This window comes from Myxocyprinus asiaticus, chromosome 43 (genome assembly GCF_019703515.2).
Source record: "Myxocyprinus asiaticus isolate MX2 ecotype Aquarium Trade chromosome 43, UBuf_Myxa_2, whole genome shotgun sequence".
NCBI lineage: Eukaryota > Metazoa > Chordata > Actinopteri > Cypriniformes > Catostomidae > Myxocyprinus > Myxocyprinus asiaticus.
This window is the reverse complement of record NC_059386.1, coordinates 29,512,494-29,535,825: the sequence shown is the minus strand read 5'-3', so window position 1 is coordinate 29,535,825 and position 23,332 is coordinate 29,512,494.

Sequence of the window (23,332 nt, the reverse complement as noted above, 5' to 3'; positions counted from 1 at the left end):
CAGGCTTAGTTCCTATTCCTCAAACTTAAGGAGAGTTTTTGCATGCATTTGCGTGGACAAACATCTAAACTCCAGACAGGAACATTGGGCACTATTTTTTTGGGTTCTAAAAACATCAAACCCAAAACTCTCTCTCTATGTTTTGAGGTCGAGACCTCCACCAACGCCCCAGACACCATTCTTCCTCCCTCACGGGTGGTGGGTGTGGTGTCCTGGGAGGTGAAGTCCAAAGTGCACTCCGCCCTACACGATATCATCATTCCTGCGCAGTGCCCAGCGGGCTTGTTGTTCGTTCCGTGATGCACACATGTCTGACAGTGGGGTCATTCATTCAACGTAGCCTGCCATACAGGAGGCGATCGCACTCAGGCCCTGATTAGACAAAGATCCTGGTGGCCATCTCTAGCATCAGCAACTGTCAGTTTGTGGCCGCTTGCCCTGTTTGTGCTACCAATAAGACCTCCCAATGCCCTCCGGCAGGGCTCCTCCAACCACTGTCAGTCTCTTTGTTACCCTGGTCTCACATTATCATGGATTTTGTTACTGGTTTACCCCATCCCATGGCAACACGGTCGTTTTAACCATAATGGACAGGTTTTCGAAGGTGGCTCATTTCATTCCCCTCCCCAAAATACAGTTAGTGAGGGAGACAGCGGTTGAGGTCGTTAACCACATCTTTCGCCTCCATGGCCTCCCTTTAGGCATAGTTTCCAACAGGGGCCCCAATTTGGGTCAAGGTTTTGAGCATAATTCTGTCGACAGCTGGGGGCAAAGGTGAATCTGTTTTCTGGGTTTCATCCCCAGACTAATGGTCAAGCGGAGCGGGCGAACCAAGACTTTGAGAGGGCGCTGCATTGTGTAGCTTCTCGGAATCCCTCGTCTTGAAGTTCCGAGCTGGCTTGGGTTGAGTACGCCCACAACTTGTTGCTTCTATTGTCTACGGGCTTATTGCCCTTCCAGTGTTGCCTGGGATATCAGCCACCTTTATTTCCAGACCAGGGACCCGATGTCATTGTTTCCTCTGCCCACGCTTTTATTCAGAGGTGTCAGCACACCTGGAAACAGGCCAGAGAAGCCCTCTTGAGGACTAGTGTCTGTCACAAGACCCAAGCTGACCGAGACCAGTCTAGGCCCCCAGTTTATGTGTGTGGGCAGAAGGTTTGGTTGTCCGCCAAGGACATCCCACTCCGACTTCCATCACGTAAACTGTGACCCAAATTAATTTGTCCCTTTGCCAGTCCCGGTGCTTAGCCCGGTGGCGGTTCAGCTCAAATTACCCCATCACCTTAAGCATGTCCACCCAGTATTTCGTGTTTCTAGAATTAAACCGGCCATCTGATCAGCGACAGCTATGGTTCATTTCCTTTCTCCCCATTTAAGCTCCCCAGTGTGTCATGTCTGTTGCCAGATTGTTGTGTAGTGATTTTGAGTTACCTCACTATGTCTCGCCTCGGTCTTGTCTCTCTGCTGTGCTGTTTCCTCCAGTGTCAGCTTCGGTCATTTGGATTACTTACCTGTCCTTGGATTGCTCACGATTCTTCGCTGTGTCGGCTGCTCACCCGCATTGCTCTACTTGCCTGGGGGGGTCCAGTCTCATCTCACACTCCTCTCCACCAGTCAAGCTCAAGATACGGTTCTTCGCCTCACTGCAGTCTGTGCCGGTTGACTTCTTCAGCTTGTTCAGTGACTATTTTTGCCTCTTTTGTTAATACATTCTGAACTGTTCCTCTGCATCTTGGGTCCTTTATTACATATGGTGACAACTTACTGTAATGTATTTTATAGGTTTTTTTGAGTACACTACAAGTACACTACATTGAGATTGAATGTTTGTACTGGATCAAACAAAAACTGTAGTGGAAAAGCAATGAACTGGGAGCAAACTGCTAATATTTTTTATGTATTCTCTTTTTAATCAAGGGTGCCGGAATGCCTGTAGACTAACTGAAGATTTTTTTTTTTCGTTTGGCAGAAGCTATTATCTAAAGCAACTAGCAGTGCTTTCAAAGCATACATTCTATCAGTCCATGAATTCCCAGAGAATTGAACCCATGACCTTGTGTTTCTAGCACTACTGAGCTTAGCTGTTGTCTGTTAAAAAAAGGGGCAAGCAATTTAACATGTCCTGCCCCAACTCCAATGACCTCTCTGAAACAATCCATCCAAGGGTCGAGAGAAATGTCAACTATATATATACACTCACTGAGCACTTTTTTAGGAACACTATGGTCCTAATAAAGTGCCCAACGCTATTTTCTGTTGTAGCCCATCCACCTCAAGATTTGATGTGTTGTGCATTCTGAGATGCTATTCTGCTCACTACAGTTTTACAGAGTGGTTATCTGAGTTACCGTAGCCTTTCTGTCAGCTCAAACCAATCTGGCCATTCTCCATTGACCTCTCTCATCAACAAGGCGTTTCCATCTGCAGAACTGCCACTCACTGGATGTTTTTTGTTTTTGGCACCATTCTGAGTAAACTCTAGAGACTGTTGTGCGTGAAAATCCCTGGAGATCAGCAGTCACAGAAATACTCAAACCAGCTCGTCTGGCACCAACAATCATGCTACGGTCGATATCACTGAGTTCAATTTTTTTTTCCCATTCTTTAATGCTCTCGTTAGCAACATGTTAACATCATTTTGTGAGGGCACTTTATTGTGTGGCACTTAAGTATGTCTATGTAGACATTAGACAGCTCACCAGGTTTTGGAACACTGCTATAAGCACATTTATCTGGCAAATTTTATCTGGCTGAAATAAATAAAGTTACATATTTCTCAGGAAATTTTAGCAATGCAGAGTTCAATGTTAAGTATTGCACATTTAATGTATATCCTTTTGAAAGCTCATCATGTAACTTTCTCCCATAACTAAAAGACTGCAATACACGAGGACACACTTTTCGACCGACAATAGAACAGCTAATTAATTTGTCTTTGCAACTTTTCCACAGGATGTGGAGGAGGGAACGATTTTCTTGTCGTTCCTGTGTTACCGATTTGTCTGGTGATTAAATTCATATGTCATCAGGACTCTGATGCAGGTTTAGGTTGGCTGATCTGGCTTTGAAATTCCAGGCTGAAGGGTTTTAAATGAGATTTCTCACCATATTTGAGGCAGTTTGAGTGATTTGTCTATTACGAACAGAGAGGAAATGTAGTGTCCAGTGGGCTGGAAAACTAGAGACTGCAGATGCCTCAGACTAGAAGTGATTGCATGACTTAAAAACCGAATGAATGGATCATGTGACTCCTGCATGTTCTCTCATTTTTTATCTGCTCTTTATCGCACCAGCACATTTGTAAGACCATATACTTGAATATAAATCACTCATAGGTTCATCTCTTGGTTCATCAGCATTATCGATAACAGGAAACGTTTCCAAATAATTCAGTCTGCTGCATGTAGCCATGATAAAGGTAACTGCATGATGCAGGGACCCTTCACCAGTAGATTTAAGTGCTTGTCCAAGGCTTACATCTTTGATAAGGAGTGTATTATTCCTGTATATACTTAAAATAATAATAATAATACAAAATTTTTTACTTATAATTAAATGGTTAGTTCACCCAAAAATAAACATTCTCTCATCTTTTACTCACCCTCATGCCATCCCAGATGTGTATGACTTAGTTTCTTCTATAGAACACAAACAACAATTTTTAGAAGAATATCTCTGTTGGTCCTTTCAATGCAAGTGAATGGTGGTTCATTATGCTGCTTTTATCTGTTTTGCCTGCTTTTATCTGCACCATTCACTTGAACTGTATGGATTTGCAGAGCTGAGATATTCTTCTAATAATCTTAATTTGTGTTCAGCATAAGAAAGAAAGTCATACTATCTGGGATGGCATGCGGGTGAGTTAATGATGAGAGAATTTTCATTTTTGGAACAATTATCCTTTTAAAACAAAGGCTCCAATTAGAACCAAAAAAGGGTTTTACTTCCAGATGCCATGTAGGAAAACATTTTCATTCTCTAGATGCTGAGAAAATCATCTACGTACTGGTGCTTAAAACCCCACAGAAATCAATAGGCTAATACATGCTGAAAAAAAAAAAAAATTTAACAACCTAAAGTGGTTTGCTGGTTTTAGCTGATTTGCCAGCCTGGCCTGATTTTGAGCACTTGGAAGACCAGCTGGCCGAAAAACAGCTTGGCCAGGCTCGCAGGCTCGCAGGCCAGCAAGACCAGCTAAAGACCAGCTTTACAAAGACCAGCTTTACGAAGACCAGCAAACTAGCGTACACTGGTTTAAGTTGAGTTACACTCATAAAGAAATAATATAAAAAACTAAACTTTCCTATTCTTGATAGGAAAAGGTTTCTTTGGTGAACCAGTGGTGGCGCAAACAACTATTTAACAGTGTTGTTTTAGTCTATTTCAAACTGATTCAGAATACATACATATTTACTAGGGCACAGAAATATGTTTGTCTCAAGATAGGATTTCATAACATTGTTTACTTTTTGGTCAAGAGGACATTTCAGAAATGTTTGAATAATTCACTAGGCGCCACGTCAACAGTTTCGATTCGCAAAGCTTCTGACCTCTTGCACTTAAGCTAGAATTATGACCTTAAAGTTCTCGCTGGTGCGGTGCTCAGAGCTTTCCACCAGTCCATACAAACATCCTGTGAACCCACAAAGAGCACGCTTTTCTCACTCGAGTTCGAGTGCCTCCAGGATGAGTGAAAATGATTGCTGAAAAATAATTTCCAAAAGGTGCAAACAGAGGCTGTTAATTACCCAATGCAGATACTGGGTACGGATGCATTTGCCTTCGGCAATAAACATCTCTGTCTGCTCCAATCCCATTCACTTCCCATGCAACATAAACATCAATGAGAGCCCCAGGACTGCAAGTTGTTGCTTTTTGAAAAGGAGGAATAAAACAAAGGCAAACAAACAAGCCATTAAAAGGCACGGGATGGCAGTGAGCATCCGCATCTGTGAGGTGTTAGAACTCTCAAGGTTCATTATGACACCACGGGACAGTGATGGACAGTCAGTCCATGATGCATTCGGGGTCTCGTTAGTGGGCAGATGGGGCATGGAAAAAGGCAGGCATCAGAGACTCACAGGCTCATTACCACGTGTTGCAGAGCCTCGAAAACACCGAGTGTGTGTTAGCTGCTGTCTGCCCGCTGCACATCTGATCATGTAAAAATGCTTAAATCTGTATGTGCGACCTGCAGGCCAAACTCAGCCCTGGCATATTGATTGATTCAAAGCAGAGCAACAGTACGCTGACCGGACGCTTGCGGTTAGTGCCTTCCTGCGAGAGATGTGTGTCAAGAGCCGAGAAAAATAAATAAATAATTAAATGCCTCTCGATTTCATAATGAGACACTGACGAGAGGAATCATGAGATGAACGTGCCACACCGGAGGTCGCTGCTGATGTTTTGATCGATTTGCTGAAAGATGCACTAGGTGACAACTTTAACACACAGTTTCTACCAGAATGGTTGCAGAATGTATTAATCGTGGGTATTTCTACAATGGCACTGGTAACCATAAACAGTTGCTTTTGCAAAATTCTGCATCCATACCAACAGTTGTCAGCATGAGGTCATATTTTGTCCTTTACGGCTCAGGTGATTGGTTCAAAAAAAAATTTCAGGCTGCATTTGCCAGCCAAGCAACTGCCAGCATATGCTACCATACAGTTCTCACAGGTCTTAAGGCCCTGGCACACTTCCTACGGAATCGAAGAACAAAGACGTCATTAAGAACAAAATCTGGCCAAAACAAAGGTGTTTTTGCATTCTTTTCGGTGGTACGTAACAGCTCATCAGGGTGAACTTTCAGGAAAACTTCTTACCAGCTGCTAAACACTTTCTTACCGCCATTGGTCCACGTCATTGGCAGGTGTGACCTGAAGCTCCACTTAATTTGAGGCCAACAACTAATTCTCATTCAGTCAGTAAAAATACATAAACATAAATAAACATAAACACACCGGCGTAAAGTGTTATGAGCGAGCTGGTGTAAATTTACCTACAGTACATCTGTACGATAGTGTGCATAAAGACCATTTTCCAGGACCATGTCATTAAATTTTTTTTTTTTTTTTTTTTTTTTTTGTGTACAAAAGGAATCAAATCTACTCAGATACTCTTAAGTGCCCATTGACTCATGTGCCCAAAGTAATATATGCCTATCATTATTATTTTGTCTGTATTCTTCCCATTAACACTCTTTTATACACTAATCTCTAGTATCAGTGTCATCATATATTACAATAACAGAGTGTAACCGGTGCATGTTATAACCGTGTATAGCCTGTTAGCCCAAAAGCGACACATGAATTAAGAATGTAACCAAGACATATTACACTTTTTCAACTGCATATATGGTATATTGCTTTAAATCATCATCTAGTGGTTAAAAAAAAAAAATCTTTTACTGATCTCATGTGAATTCTACTCATAGAATGAAGCTTGAAGGCATTTTTAACACATTTTAATGACACATTGGTTAAGTGTTTAGATGTAGTCTTGTGCATATTGTATTTAATTGCTCCTATAAACACCACCCCCAATGATGTTGCCGCGTCTGAATGTTCGCAAACAGTATGTCGTTGCTCAGCTGTTTAGAACTTCTTTTTGGCTCTGAGCGAAGAACAAAGAAGAACTTCTCCGTGAGTGTGCTGGGGCCTTTATATTATCAGTCCTCCTTGTCGGCTACCAAAAATAAATATTTAGCACCCCTTTATAGTACCTTTAATTTTTTCCTCATTAAAAAAGTTGTACTACTAAAGCAATGAATTGTAATTTTGAAACATAAGAATAAAATCATGACCACTCACATGAGATGAGGACCGCAGTCATTTCAGTAATCTTATAAATGCTGTTTTATTCTACATGGAGAGAGTCCCCTCATGGAGGATGCCATGTTAGAATCACAAGACTAGTAGAATACTACTCACTTTAAGGGATAGTTCACCCAAAAGTGAAAATTCTCTCATCATTTACTCACCCTCATGCCATACCAGATGTGTATGACGTTCTTTCTTGTGCTGAACACAAACAAAGATTTTTAGAAGAATACCTCAGCTCTGTATGTGTTACAATGCAAGTGAATGGTGACCAGAACTTTGAAGGTCCAAAAAGCATACACAGGCGCATAAAAGTAATCCATATGACTCCAGTGGTTAAATCTATGTATTTAAAGCCTGCAGTGTATGATAAGTGTTTGTGAGAAACAGATCAATATTTAAGTCCTGGTTTACTATAAATTCTACTCCCTGCCCAAGTGGTGATATGCATGAAGAATGTGAATTGCCAAAAACATAAGAAGAAAAATGTGGAAGTGAAAGTGGATTTATTGTTAAAATTACTTAAATATTGATCTGTTTCTTACCCACACATGTCATATTTCTTCAGAAGATATGAATTAAACCACTGGAGTCATATGGATTACTTTTATGCTGCCTTTATGTTCTTTTTTGGACCATCTGAGTTCTGGCCACCATTCACTTGCATTGTATGGACCTACAGAGCTGAGATATTGTTTTTTTTTTTTTTTAAATCTTCATTTGTGCTCAGCAGAACAAAGAAAGTCATATACATCTGGTATGGCACGAGGGTGAGTAAATAATGAGGGAATTTTCATTTTTGGGTGAAAAATCCCTTTAATCTCAGTAACCACCCTGTTACTGGCCACTTTATCTCTTTGATTAAATTAATTGTGACTGACTGTGAATTTATACAATGGCATCTGTAACTGAAAACTATTGTGTTGGAATCATGCTGCATCCACTCCACTAGGTGACAGTGTTAGTCCAAGATGACACAAACAATAAAAAGTTAGTGAGTGCACCTTTAAACTAAAATAAATTGTACAATAAACCTATTCTGATCAATTCTGTTCTGTTTATAAGTTGTTGCCGTAAACACAAGACTCGCATATAATGTTGCATATATGAAATCGACTGGCGTTAAAGTGGTACTGGCCTCATACTGCTTCTATTTCCCTGATGCGCCCCTCACACTAACAAGCAAAGCTTTTAGCAAAAGGTTATTGATTTTAAAACCCCAAAATTAGATTCAGCCATTCACTAAGTTAAGATACAGTGCGCCTGTATATTATGCTTGAACGTGTGTGCTTGTGTATACAGCGTCAAGCTCAGGGAGGCTTTATATAATATCTAGACTGTTTCAGCCCTCTAATTAGAGTCTCTCATCTAATGACACACGGTTGTGATGCAGGGAGCCACTCTGGGGTTTCTTTTGTCCTCGGGGATGTTATGATCTACTTAATTAACTAATGGCCTCAAATTCAGCTTCATTCGTCATCAGCAAATCGCTGATGGTTTCTGAAAGAGATAGAGTGCTTTTAAACAGGTGCTTCGCTAAGATCAGGAACAGAGGTGTTTGTTACAGCATGGCTTGAATTGATTTTATACACCTACCTTAGGATGTTTTGCCATGAGCTGAACGCTAATGGGGATTATTTTGAGTACAACTTTCAATCTGTCTGAAAAACAGCAGGGTCCAAAAGTCTCATACCATGTTGACAATCTGGATTTCTTTCCATTTAAACCTACATTTAAAATGAAAGATTTGTGACATAAAATGAAGACGAAATATTTAAAGCTGTTTGAAAACTGTTTGAATTGCAGGAAGTGGCACAGAAAACACACACTTCACCTTTAAATACATTTGATTCTTCTTCATCCATGTTAAATGACACAGATCTGGAATATAGTTTAATTGAGAATGAGCTGATCCCATTATTTCTTACTTGTGGCTCAGTACATTTGTATTGTGTTTTATTGATGAATAGCTTTCTAACATAATTATCTGATTAGCTGTGTGTTTATTTTAATATTAAAACCAGGTAAAATAATAATAATAATAATAATAATAATAATAATAATAATAATTTAGCAAAACCAAGGAGACAAGTTTAATCTATGACCCCATGTGTACAAAATGCATAAATAAACATGATTTTAAAAATATCAAGAAAACACTGACCTGTGCAGATGAATCATAAACCTCAGTGCAGTTTTCTGGAACATCATTAAACGAAGCAACCTAGGGTGTTTTAGACTTTCATAATCAGAAATGATCATGTTGGTTCTCCAGCAGAGGTTGATCAGATCTCAGCTTGTCTTGATGGTATGGTGCCGTGGCTGCGAATTACACCTACAGCTTCCTTTTAATCGCAGGCACCGTGAGTCACCTGTGAACTATTTTGCCTTATTGGCTGCTCGTTGGTCCTGTAACCACCTAGGAGTCTATTTCAATAGGCATGTTTGAAATAAAGAAGTTCTGCACAGAACTGGTCACCGCCAGGTGCATGTCGGTTAGAAATGTGATTAGTCAAACTTACTGTGACATCATGCTGACAAAATCCGGGTTCGCACACCTTTTGGCCAATGGATTTCCATGACATTTCCAGGTGTTCTTGATTACTGGGATAAGTATTTTTTTTATTTTATTTCTATCCTCTCATAAAGAAATTTTAGCAGATTAAATTTTTGAGCTTTGCACAACTAAAAAAATTATATTCATTCACTACAGAAATGTCAATGATTTTTTTAACCGTTGGAACCAGACACAACAGTCTTGCAACAACAAGGAATATGCAGATTTCAGAGTCAGGTGCACCCGTTGCTCTCCAGCAACTGCGCAATCTAAGCAACATGATCACACAGGAACTCGTCATGTTGCTACCGAATGTTTCAGTATCCTGACATCGACTCCATTCGGCAGAGTTACTGACAAACAGCATCTCCCATCAGACATCTTTGCATTAATTTACATATGTTTACCTTTTCCTGTGGCACTACAGATACACGTTCTGGTTCCATGGAAACTCGGAAAGAATCACTTTCACATAATCAACGATGAACGTGATTTGAAGGTTGCATATATTTTTACTCTACTGATGGTTAGGTTTAGGGTTGGGGTTTGGGTTAGGACATACTGTTAATAATAAATGCATTCTAGTTGACTTTATTACATATTTTACAACACAAAACAGCTCGCTTTACAGCCCGCTTTGCGCCACTCTATCGATATTTCACCCCGAAATTGGAGCTCACACGTGCCCATATGTTCAACAACACTTCCAGCTTCGGCCACTGGGGGGCAGTGGTTTGAATTTAAGGACGCACAAACCGATTTCAGCTGAAGAACCTTTGACCTACTTTCAACAAATTCATCTTTCTGAAACATCTTTATTAAACTAAAAATGTATGACTTTTGGTGTGAATTACAAATGAAACTCACTTACAAAAATCTAGAGTTTATGGCAAATTTGCCGCAAACTTACCGCAAATTCGCCAGTAATTATTTACACATGCAGATGAGCTTTGCGACAAATTGTCCATTGTTGCCAGAGGTTTGCTGCAGGTTCACCACAAACGGTAAAGAGCTGCAAATATCTGGAGAACATCTGCAGTGAATCACATGCTCATTTGCGGCTAGTTTGCCAGAACTCTAGATTTTTGTCAGGGAGGTTCATCCGATTATTTTTGTATTTTTGATTTTTCCCCCTTTTTCACCCAATTTGGAATGCCCAATTCCCAATGTGCTTTTAAGTCCTCGTGGTCGCGTAGTGATTCACCTCAATCTGGGTGGCAGAGGACGAGTCCCAGCTGCTTTCGCGTCTGAGACCATCAACCCGCGCATCTTATCACGTGGCTTGCTGAGCGCATTGCCACGGAGATATAGCGCGTGTGGAGGCTTCACGCCATCCACCATGGCATCCACGCTCAACTCACCACATGCCCCACTGAGAACGAACCACATTATAGCGACCACGAGGGGGTTACCCCATATGACTCTACCCTCCCTAGCAACCGGGCCAGTTTGGTTGCTTAGGAGACCTGGCTGGAGTCACTCAGCACGCCCTGGGATTCGAAATCCAGGGGTGGTAGCCAGCATCTTTTACAACTGAGTTACCCAGGCCCCTTGGTTCATCCGATTATTATATCATATTCGTCTTCACATAAAAGCATCAATATTTCAATTGCATCCATTTCAAACACAATATGTGTCTTGCTTGCTTTCCTAGATTACTACAAGAAGCAGGAATTGTTTGACTCCACAGCTCTTTTTTAGATTCTTCCCTTGACTGCAACTGCCTACTCTTGTCTATATTCTAGACAGAACACTTGACATATCCAACAAGCCTAATGAAGACACATCAAACTAGTTTGCATTGATTATTATGTCACTCCATGACCTCAGCCAATCAGTCTCCAGATGAAATAGAAAAATCTGCTGCATTTTCTCACTTTGCAGATAGTGTTGCATAGTTCCTGCATCGTTTTTACGACAAAAAAGTTTTTTGCGGATTTGTAAACCAGCGTGAGAACTTTGATTATTGACGACTTAGCACAAAGTCTCTAAAGTTTCTCTTTAATTCAGACTTGCCCATTTAAATCAGTTGGAATAATTTCCAAATGTATCCACCCACGAGGTTGGCTCAGCGTGGTATCATTAGAGAACCATTTAATCTGAATATAAGCTTTAAGTTTTAAAATCGTATCTATGAACTTCCTATGGTCTTTTTTAGATGCTCAGCGAAGTGTTTCTAATTCTAGATATATTTACACTACCCTCTTATTTGAAATAAATTGGTTTAAGAAGAATTAGCAATCCTTTAAATAGAAAAACACTCTAAAGAAATTTTTTATAGACAGAGTTCCTAAAGAACAGTGTTACAGAGTTAAAGAGTTTTCATGGATATTTTCACACTGTTTTTCTACCTTTTCTATGCTGTTATTTTTAGTGTGTTGTTTGTAGGACGTGAGTCAGTGGGGAAGACGCCTCCGGCAAGCGTTTGGGCGATGGTGTCCTGGTGACAGACCCCTCTCTCCTGTGGAATGAAGCTTGTCAGAAAACATCAGCGTGACTCTCCTCAAGAGAACATGCTGGCTCATTCTGCACTGCTAGCTGAGGTGCATGTCTGTTTTGTGAATCACATGCATTTGAAATGTGATTATTGCATTTATTAATGGAATAGTTCACCCAGAAAATTCTGCCATCATTTATTCACCCTCATACTCACCCATTTATGTCTTTTGTGGAACACAAAAGGAGAAGTCTGGAGCTCTCAAGCTTCAAAAGTAATGCAAAAGCACAACAGAATTATCATAAAAGTAGTCCATATTACTTTTCTGAAGTCCAGCCTGGATTTATGAACATTACGTGATCGTGGCAACATTTTTGCAAAATGAAATTACAAGCTTCATTACAAGTTTTGATACAGTTTCTCAGTGAAATGTCATGCGGGGGGTGCCAAAAGCGAGTGAAATGGTGTCGTAATCAGAAAAAGTTTTTAAGGTGAAAAGCAGATGGAGGTTTTAGTGAGTAAATGTATTTTCCTAATCTAAAACATTGACCTAAACATACCCAATAGTGTTCTAAATGCAAATGAAAGGTGAACAAAACAGACATCCTTTCCCTAAACCAACACCTAAACCTAACCGATAGTGTCCAAAAAAGCAAATGCGATATGAAGAGGAACTTTTCTAAAGTAACATCATTTCATGCCGTTTCTATGACTCTTTCAGTTCACATGTCAGCTCACATGCTTGGCTGGGCTTAAGCCTTGGTCTTCTGAGTCCAAATTCCTACACTTTATCAGGTGAGCTACCGCGCAAGCTAATCATGTTGGAACAAGTGTGTAAATGTAGGTGGATCTGTGATACAAATGTTAAAATGTATAGTTTTTCAAATGATGTGTTATAAAGTCATAATCATCCGTTGTAGTTGTGATTTGTGTGAAAGTGAAAAAAATGCAGTTGTTCTAGTGCCTCTATTAATTTCACCAGGAAACTGCGGCAAAACATACTGTAGAGCACGGCACGTAAAACTGGGTTTGCAAAAATTATAGTAATGTTAATTCTATGAGGTTGCTGAAGTCATACAATAGCTTTGTGTGAGAAACAGACCAAAGTCATGCTGATGAAGTCATTAAATTAGATAAGATTCAACCTTACTGTCATTGTGTAGAGAATAGTATAGAGCCAATGAAAAACAGTAACTAAAAATTTGAATATCACATTGAATATTCAAATAAGATAATTTGAATAATATTTAAATATTCAATTTTATCTTTAAATGTAAAATTTTTGTTTCATTGTAGTTTCACAATACTAAATACCTGTAAGAACCTAATCAGACTCATGAATGGGATTTGTGAATGAATCAATCAGACCGGTTCTGTGAATCGAATTATCTGATTTATTGAAAATATCCGACTGATATGAACAATTTGTTCACGAATTGGACATCATTACTTCTCTCATGAACACGTCAAGGAGATGTCAGAATTGTCTGTGAATAACTTTTTAAATTTCAGCATATTTTTCACACAGAGCTTTTGTATGGCTAGAGAAGACTTAAAATGTAGCACACGAGTCATATGTAACACTTTTATGATACTTCTATGATCCTTTTTGAAGCTGAAATTCTCCAATCCCTGTTCACTATAATTGAATGAAAAACAGCAACCAGTGCATTCTTAAAAATGTGTCCCACGCACAAAAATAACAGCAATAGGGTTTTGAACAACACTGGGATGAGTAAATAATGACATCATTTTCATTTTTAGGTAAACTTTTCCTTTAACACACAAATCTGGACTTTTTGAATGTGTATCTGATGTTAGTTTTTTCTTCTTTATTATGCCCTGGTCCTTTCCACAAGATCTTTAAGTGTCTAAAGGCAGACGCCTACATCGCAGGAACAGCTCTGTGAACTACAATCTAATTTACATGTGAATTCCAGGACTCTCTTTGTGTGCATGTGTGTATAAGTGTGTATGTGTTCCATTGGGTCTATAAATGTGGTCTGGACCGAATTGCTTAATTAGACACAGAGGGATATGAAGAGGGATGGTGATGTGAGTATACAGCTGAAGTCTCCAGGGCAGAAGCTCTGTGTTTGTGTGTTGTTCCAGGGAGATAAATGCCTCTTCGCTGTCCATGTGTACTACTGTTCAAAACCCCTGATGAATGATCTTCACTACTCCATCTGAACATGTGCATTCTTTCTAAAAACAGCTGGAAACTGATCCATAGATCCCTTATCCCAGAGATGACATCATGCATAACATGCTCATGGGGAAAATGAACTACAATGAAGAAACAACTACAAACTTCCAATGTATTACCCATCAGTTATTACATGGCTCTCAGGAATACTTGATTCTGATTGGTCAATCGTGGCATTCAGTGGTTAAATATTTTTGTATAATGACAGCTAAAATTTACAATTGGCCATTGTCCCAGGCATGAAATTAAAGTGCATGGAAATTATGAAGAAATTATAAAAAACATCAATGGCCCTAATTTTGAAGTCATCTCAACATGATCAAAATTGGCAAACTGACCAATTATTTTCCATATATGGGGCAATCGTTGATCTATCATTAAAGCGTCCAACCAACCGGAACGCTTATTAGCTAATGCGTCAAGCTGGCAAATCATGTGAAGGCATGTGTCTCGCTTCACTGTAAAAAGGAACAGATGTAAGTAATACAACAGCAGGTGCAGTTAATGGTTCTTTTCCACCCCAGGACTCTGTGCAATATCAAAAATTCCAAAAGCATGGGGTAATCAGTCATACCACTTTTTATTTTCTGTGAAGTGGAGAATCATAGCTTATTGTTTGACTATCTTTTTAACACTATCTTTTTAAAGGTAGCAAATAAAGGATCTAACTATGACCACAGAGAATAAATTTTAAATTGCTTTGAATCAAGCGCTCCTTCATAAAGATGTTATCTCATTACAGTGTTAATTGCTTCGTGTCACACAATAAATTTGCCAGAAAATAGATACAAACATTAAATATATAAAAATCCAGTGCATTGTCTATAGCGTCTATGGTCACATAAAGTACTGTCTATGGATCTTACATAATCCCAACGAGACTATCTTATTTCATATTCAATATTTACCCATATGCCAACAGCTCTGGTTACCCTTCCTGACCCTGTTTGTGGTTAATGCATGACCTTAACATGTGTTTGTCCAGTCATTAACCTTCATGTAAGTATTGGATACAGTGGGAATCAGATCCATAAAACAGGAGGTACAGATGGGTTTCCAGATGGAGGACTGAACAGCAGAGAGAATCAACTTCCATCTTTAATGTGTCATTCAGAAAATTGGATATACCTTTCAGTGGCAAACACTCCCCAATATTTAATGGAATAAATGTTTTATTGGATTCGTAGGTGACATAATGGTTGCTCATGAAAAATTTCTCTTTAACCAATAATATTTAGATTTTAAAGCTATCGTTTTCTTCATACACCATGAATTTCAGAGCATCCCAAATGGGCCTTTCAGTAAAACAGATGGACCACTTTAACTTATGCTGAATTGACCAATTTGTTAATGAGCTATTAAACGCATGTTGTTAAATATTTTAGAGCAAAGTGGTATAATTCAGAATAGTAGTTAGTCGAGCATGGTTACCCACACATACACAGCTTAATCCGAAACCAACCAACTCCATTAAATCTCCTGAGCAATGAAAGAGCAAGAACTGAGAAATACATTTTCCTCTGGGTTACCTGGCCTGTTCTGTTTTTCTTTTTTTCCAACTGTTTTAGAGCCACCATTGGCTAAGATATGATCAGTACTGATATCTCTACTGAACCTGACTGACTGAGCATCATCTCTTTATAAAAAGGTTCATTCACAGGCCGCATCAGTGCAGTTTCGCTCTCCACAGCCATGGCTGCCCAATGCCAAACGTCATCCTTTATAGAGTCAGATGGTGCAAATGCAGATAGATTAGCCCATTCCTTCCCATCTAGGTTTCTGTTACAGGATCTCCAATATGTTTACCGTGAGATTAGTTTCAGTATCCGTGCATTGCATGGAGGAAGTGTTCTGTGACAGAGCCGCATGGATTTCTAATCTCGTCTGTGCATAAATCCTCGCCTTATCTGGAACCTGCCTTCCCCTGCCAAAAACACTGAACCTTAACGATTAGAACCAGCCTTCTGCGAAAACTATCCGTGGCTATACTGATAGAGCGCTGTTGGGTTTTGAAAACAGGAGCTGTTCGTTTTAAATTGGCAGTCTGCTACAACTGTCAGACTTAAAGGTTTGGGTAATTTTCGAGGTGTCATCTTCAATTTCGTAACATTGTCACTGATGCGCTTTTCAAGAGCATTTTTCTATCTATTCACACTGGCTATATATATATTCCCGACTGCAATTCAAGTGTGTTTGCATTGGGTTGGCTGGAGTAAATGATATTTTAGTGGGATATTTTGCACATTTTATGAGCATTCACTTTGTAAGAAAGATATTCACAGAAATGGAGCACAGTGTGTCAAAATTCATACAGCAACATTCCTGGCGTTTGCCAAAAAGCGCTTCTCCTCTGTCACCAATCAAGAGGTCTCCAGTTTCCAAAGGCATTTCGCTAATTGGACATGACATAATAAGGACACGTTCACAAGTGGGATAAATGGAGAGAGCAGACAGGAAGAGGAGATGACATGAGCCATGTTTATCATCCGATTGATTGATGTGTTTTCAAACCTTCTTGTCATGTAAACTGTTCCTGACAGTGCGTTCTCATAAAAGATCAAAAACTCTCAAGGCTTGATGAGAAATGACAAGACCTGATACACTATTTTCCTATCAGTCGCTGAGAGTGCACCAAAGGTTCAGTTTCAATGGAGCTTGAAATAGCATCATGCAAATTGCGCGTGTCTTATTTGAAACAAAACAAATCATTTCTCAAAAGTATTGCCGTGTTATCCGTATCCCTTGCTGAACACGCATATACTTGAATCGCACATGCATGAGGCAAATTCAGTCAGGAGTTGTTGGACAGAAGGCACTGGTTAATGCAAAATTACTCGAGACACAAAATATGATGAAGATCTGGTTCTCGACTCTTGATTCTCATTCAATGGATTTCTCAGTGTGAGTTCCAGACAATTTTGCATCAGAAAGAAATGCTATTTTCTCCCTGAAAGAAATCCCATTTTCAAAACACAGAAGTGCAAATGCAAATATAAATGGTGCTGCCAAAATGTCAGAAGATTACATGCAATAATTTTTGCTTTTTGCTTGTTTATTCATAGTCATTACTGAAACAGGCAGCGTTGGAGGCACATCAGATAGAATCAGATCACAATAGCCCAGTGATTGAAAGCCAATTAGAGAGACAAAAAACATTATCTCCCTTCAGCCGCAGGGTGAGCAAGACTATCCTTAAACATTTCCTGGTTCATTTTCTGACAAGGACCTAAAGTTGTTGTCTTTTGTCTGAACTTATTCAAAAAGCCTCTACCGAGAAATTTACAGGCATCTGGTGTGCAATAAACAGCCACTTTAATTAGAGCACTTTCACCCACAATTACTCACTAAATTTAGCCCTAGCAATTTGTATGAATTAGGCCATTTCTCTATAGTATGTGCAGTTCAATAATAACCTGCCCGTTATGAAAGGCCATCACCGAAAACACCATGTAAATTAAGAATGGTTAAAAAATTGACCACATGGTTTTAACTATCTTGCAGCTGATGTCATAAATATAAAATATAAGAGGTAATTTTATGCATTTATTCAGTGCGATTAACTATGCGAAAATTAATGTTTTATCGTAGTAAACTCCACACACATAGTTAATTCCAAAAGAATTGTTTAGTGTAAAACATGTTGAAGATTAACGGACAGACGGTCAGCTGAGTACAATAGACTGCAGGGATCTCGAAACACGTTATTTAAAGTTTCAAGCTACTTTTAACTTAACACAGCATCCAAGAACGCAGAGTTTACTGCCCAAGACGCTTCAAGAGCATCCATCTGACTCGTTTGTACATAGAAAAATCTTTCAAATAGCACAGACGGAAAGCAAACTGTGAAAAATTGACGAACTTACGAATTTCACAATGGATTTCTGTCTAGAGTAGGCCAATAATACACTTACGTATGTGTAATGATAAGGAAATAAAAGAACAATGAATAGACTTCTAATGCCTTATAACACTTTTTGTCTAATAAATGCTTTACTTGTGTGCTCCCATAATAATGAATTTTAATTATCTGAATTATTTACATATATCGTATTATGTTTCTAATTTTTTGAATTACTATATACTAAACGTCTTGGTTACTGATGTAACCATGGGAACGAGACGTTGTGTCGATGTAGTGACACTAGGGGTTCGATCTTGAGAGCCCCAATCACCTTTGCTTAAAATAGAAAAGGCCAATGAAAATTGGCGAGTGGAATTTTCATGCCAATCTCCGCCCCGGACATATGGGTATAAAAGGAGATGGCGTGCATCACTCATTCAGATTTATGCTGAGGAGCCGATAGAGAGTCCCGGCCATGTCAGCGGCCTGTTCAGCGCCGTGGCAGGAGGGACACAACGTCTCGTTCCTTCCATCAGGGAACAGAGGTTACATCAGTAACCAAGACTTTCCCTGTCTGTCACTCACTTGACGTTGTGTCGATGTAGTGACACTAGGGGTTCCTATAGGAAATGCCGCAGGTGTTGAACCGTGTCACGAGGTACAGAAGAGTGGACAGGGGCAAGCTTCTGCGTGCTTCCCAGTGAGCACTCAACCACGTCGTGACCTTCCAGCGAGTTAGGTAAGGCATCTCCCTAGTCCCGTTAAGGGGGAGGAGGCACTTACCCAAGTAGGCTACCGGCAGTGCCTTTCTTAATTTTCTGTTAAGCAATCTCTTTCTAGAATTTTGCTGGGAAGTGCTCTTCCCTCTCCAGGAAGGAGAGCACTACGGAGACCACATCCTGCCAGAGGGAGGTTAACATGTGGAGCATACCTCACATGGACTTTCCAACGGGGAAGTTTACATATGGAATTATACCACAGGAGGACCCTATCTACAGAGAGGGTACGCAGCACAGTGGCCGAGGCAGAGAAAGCTCTGATGAGGGGAAACACAGGGTTCACCTAAGGGGAAAAATGAACAGTGGAAACTCATCATACGGGATTACCAAGGGGGAATCACCACGCATGGAGCACTGAGCCCGAGCACACGGGCTCACCTGAAAAAGGGGAATACCACAAGTACTGGGCCTGGTGGCGTTACTCCTCCACCGAGTTCGTCACCGAACAGTGCTTAAGAATTAAAGAGGTGTCCGGAGTTCACCGGGTACAGGGAACTGTTGTGGACCAAAAGGCGCAAATTATCACCTTTGAAAAAGGGGAAAGACGTAATGCAAGTGGTACACCCAACCAGCCGCCCAGTCTACCTGCTGTTACCGCGTAACACTCGGGTCGAAACCAGGTCTATGCGTAGGTTATAAAACCTCGCAAAGGTATTGGGTGTAGCCCAACCCGGAGCTCTGCAGATTTCTGCTAGAAAGCCCCCCCTCTAGTGGAGTGTGCCCGGACTCCCAAGGGCACGGCAAGTCCTGAGACTGGTATGTGAGGAAATGGCATCCACAATCCAATGGGCTAATCTCTGCTTGGAGACAGCTTTCCTTTTCTGCTGTCCTTCAAAACAGACAAAGAGCTGCTCCGAGCATCTAAAGCTCTGCATGCGGTCCAGATAGATGTGCAGGGTGCGAACTGGACACAGCAACGACAAGGCTGGGTCTTCCTCCTCTGAAGAGAGCACTTGCAGGTTCACCACCTGGTCCTGAAAAGGAGTGGTGGGAACTTTGGGCATGTAACTGGGCCAGGGCCTCAAGATCACGTGAGAGTGTGCCGGCCCGAACTCCAGGCATTCACTGGTAACAGAGAGCACCTGCAGGTCCCCCACCCTCTTGATGGAAGTGAGTGACACCAGGAGGGCCGTCTTAAGGGACAGAGTGCTGAGCTCGGCCTGTTCCAGGGGCTCAACGGGGGCTCTCTGTAGGGCAGGTAGGACCACAGAGAGATCCTAAGAGGGGATCAGGCACGGTCTAGGAGGATTCAACCTCGTGCCTTTGAGGAAACTGTTGAACAGGTCGTGCTGTCATGAGGGTCTCCTGTCCAGTGTATCATGGTGAGTTGCTATGGCAGCCACGTACACTTTCAGGGTAGAGGGAGACATCCGTCTCTCCAGCCCTTCCTGAAGGAAAGACAGCACAGACCCAACAGCACATCTCTGTGGGTCTTCCCCACGGGAAGAACACCAGCTACCGAAAAGACGGCACTTCAAGGTATACAGCCGTGCTAGGTCTTCCACGTCCCGTCCAGGAACCAGACGTGGAGATTCCAGAGGTCCGGCTGTGGGTGCTGGAGCATGCCTTGCCCCTGAGTGATAAGGTCCTGCCTCAGGGAGGTGCTACTGTCAGGAGCATCAGATCCGAGAACCAAGTCCGGTTGGGCCAGTACGGCGCAATGAACAGGACTTGCTGCTCGTCCTCCCTGACTTTGCACAGAGTCTGTGCAATGAGGCTCACAGGAGGAAACGCATACTTGCATAGCCCCCGAGGCCAGCTGTGTGCCAAGACATCCTCGGACAGGGAGTACCACGGGGGCAGTGAGAGGAGTCTTGGGAGGTGAACAGGTCTACCTGTGCTGAGCTGGACTACGTGGGGGTGGAGTCTCCACTGCCGTGACAGCGCATCCGCTGAGTGGCTCGCAGAGACTTCAAGGTCTGCTGACTCCAAAAGAAGGAGGCGGCGGGCGAGTTGCGACATGCAACATAAGTGTACACCATCTGGTGGTTTAAGTATGCTACGGTCGCTGTGTTGTCGGTTCGGACCAACACATGCTTGCCCTGAATCAACGGCCGAAGCCTCCTCAGGGCCAGCAATTCTAAGCAGTTGATGTGCCATTGGAGTTGGGGACCTGTCCAGAGCCCCGACACTGCTTGCCCATTGTACACAGCGCCTCAGCCCGAGTTCAAGGGGTCTGTCATGAGAATGCTCCCTCAGCAGGGCCAGGGCAGCCTTTGCGACCTTGGTAAAGATGCGAGGAGACAGGGACAGACCGAAGGGAAGGACCTTGTACTGGTATGCTCGTCCCTCGAAGGCAAAACGAAGAAAGGGCCTGTGTTGAGGAAGGATCGATATGTGAAAGTACGCATCCTTCAGGTCGATGGCCGCAAACCAATCCTGATGTCGTACTGACACCAGGATGTGCTTCTGCATTAACATCCTGAATGGAAGCCTGTGTAAGGCCTTGTTCAGGGCACGCAGGTCCAAGATTGGGCGCGACCCTCCTCCTCTCTTGGGCATGATAAAATAAGGGCTATAGAAGCCCTTCCGCAACTTGGCTATGGGGACGGCTCTATTGCTCCCTTTGCCAGAAGGGTGCCCGGGCAGGGTGGTTCGCGGCAAGGCAGAGCAGGCGCCCCACCTGGAAGACAGCTCAGGGGGGACGTGCTGCTCCACAAGCCCGCAACGGTGGCCGGTGACTGGAGCGGGCGAGCGGCCCCAGAGACCAGCACACTTACCTGTTCACCGGCTGTCTCTTGATGGAGAACAAGGGAATGGGAGGTACTCGCGTTCTCCTGTTAACCGGAAAGACATCCAGTGCCTGGCTGTTGCGAGTGCGCTGGCCCAGGGAATGAGGAAACTGCTGAGGGCACTCAGCGATGTAATACTCACCACGCACTGGCCCAGGGGCGATGGTGGGGCTGGAGAGATGGACAGACTGGTCAGGAGTAGTTGCCTCATCCCTGGGCGGCCCATGTCAGGACCACCTCGAAGCCCGTCTGGGGTTCTTGGAGGCCGGCTGATGGGCAGGTGAAGCCGACTTCCCGCAGGAGGATCTTTTTCTCTGATGCCGGCGTGCGGGCTCCAATGGTACAGGAGCCGGGGCCGGCACCGCAGGGGAACGGCTCAGGCGAGAAGCAGACGGGATGCAGGGCCTTGGTCATCGTCCGGCTCAGGGCACGCGCCGTGACCTTCGTCACACATGAGGCGAGGTCGGTTGCAGTGCGCAGTTCCTGCATCAGCCCCACTGAGTCGGTCCTACCCTCATGCAGATCTTTCAATGCCTTGGCCTGGTGGACCTGGCCATGGCGTGCAGGGTGGAAGCAGCCTGACCTGTGGCCTTGTAAGCTTTCTTCATTAAAGAGGAAGAGAACTTACAGGCCTTGGAAGGGAGCCTTGGTCAGTCGCGCCAGGTGGCTGCGCCCTGCGGGCATAAATGCACCACTACGGCACGCTCTAACTGGGGAAGCACGACATATCCCTTAGCCGCCCCGTCGTTTAGGGTAGTCAGAGTGGATGAGCCCGCGAAGCGTGTACGGGAAGAAAGGCACCGGGTGTGAGTCACGATCCGAGCCCAGAAACCAATCATTCAGCCGCAAACGCTCAGGGCAGGGTGGAGGGTTCCACTTCAGCCCAATGTTCGCAGCTGCCCGGGCAAGCACAGCTGCCATCTCAGCTCAGAAGATTCGTCTGCTTCCGATAGCAGAAGCCAATGCCGCGACCGAAAGCTCATCCTCGTCGCGAGCCGTGAATGACACATTAAACCCAACCGCAGTGGATCCTTGTTTCATGAAGAAGTGAGCCACGACTGCAACGTTCTCATGGGCATGTTCTCGCAATGAGAGTACAACCCTTCCACGAAAGCCACCTTGGCATGCTGGCGCCCCAGACAATCAAGGCAGATTTCATGGGTATCCGAAGGGGAGACATAACGGCCACATCCAGTAGCGCAAACGCGGAAGGACATCTTTAAAAAGACGGCAAGCGTTTGCGCGAGCTCTTTTAGAGAATTTATACTCTTTTGAATATACTCTTTTAGCACCCACAGACTCAGGCTGCCGAAGTGCCCAGGGGAAGCACCACACTCGACCATGCGAGGGTGACCACTGTTTTGCGGCATAAAAACTCCAGCAGCACAGCAATAGGTGAGAGGACAAACACACAAGCATTTGTCTTAGAATTAAAAATCTGAATGAGTGATGCACGCCATCTCCTTTTATACCCGTATGTCTGGGGTGGAAAGTGGCATGCAAATTCCACTCATCAATTTTCATTGGCCTTTTCTATTTTAAGCAAAGGTGATTGGGGCTCTCAAGATCGAACCCCTAGTGTCACTACATCGACACAATGTCGAGTGAGTGACAGACAGGGAATTATCTTTATTTGGGGCCTTTATCAGTAATTATTGATACATGTGATTAATTGGCATATCATGTTATTAATTAGATTAAAGAATGTTATCCACTGACAGCCCTAATAAGAAGCTAAATGCTTTTGCTCTGTTACTAGCCAAATTTCTCTAAAAGCCTTGTGACCTGTCTCTTAATAGATGGGTGCTTCAATTGACTTCGAGGGAGGGAAGTCTATAGTCCTCCAGCACTGGAGCTTGTCTGTTGAGCAAAAAGGAATATTCATATTTAATTCAATTCAGATTTGTTTTTGTATTTTTTGCTTTTTCCTACTGACTAACATATTCCGACGACCCC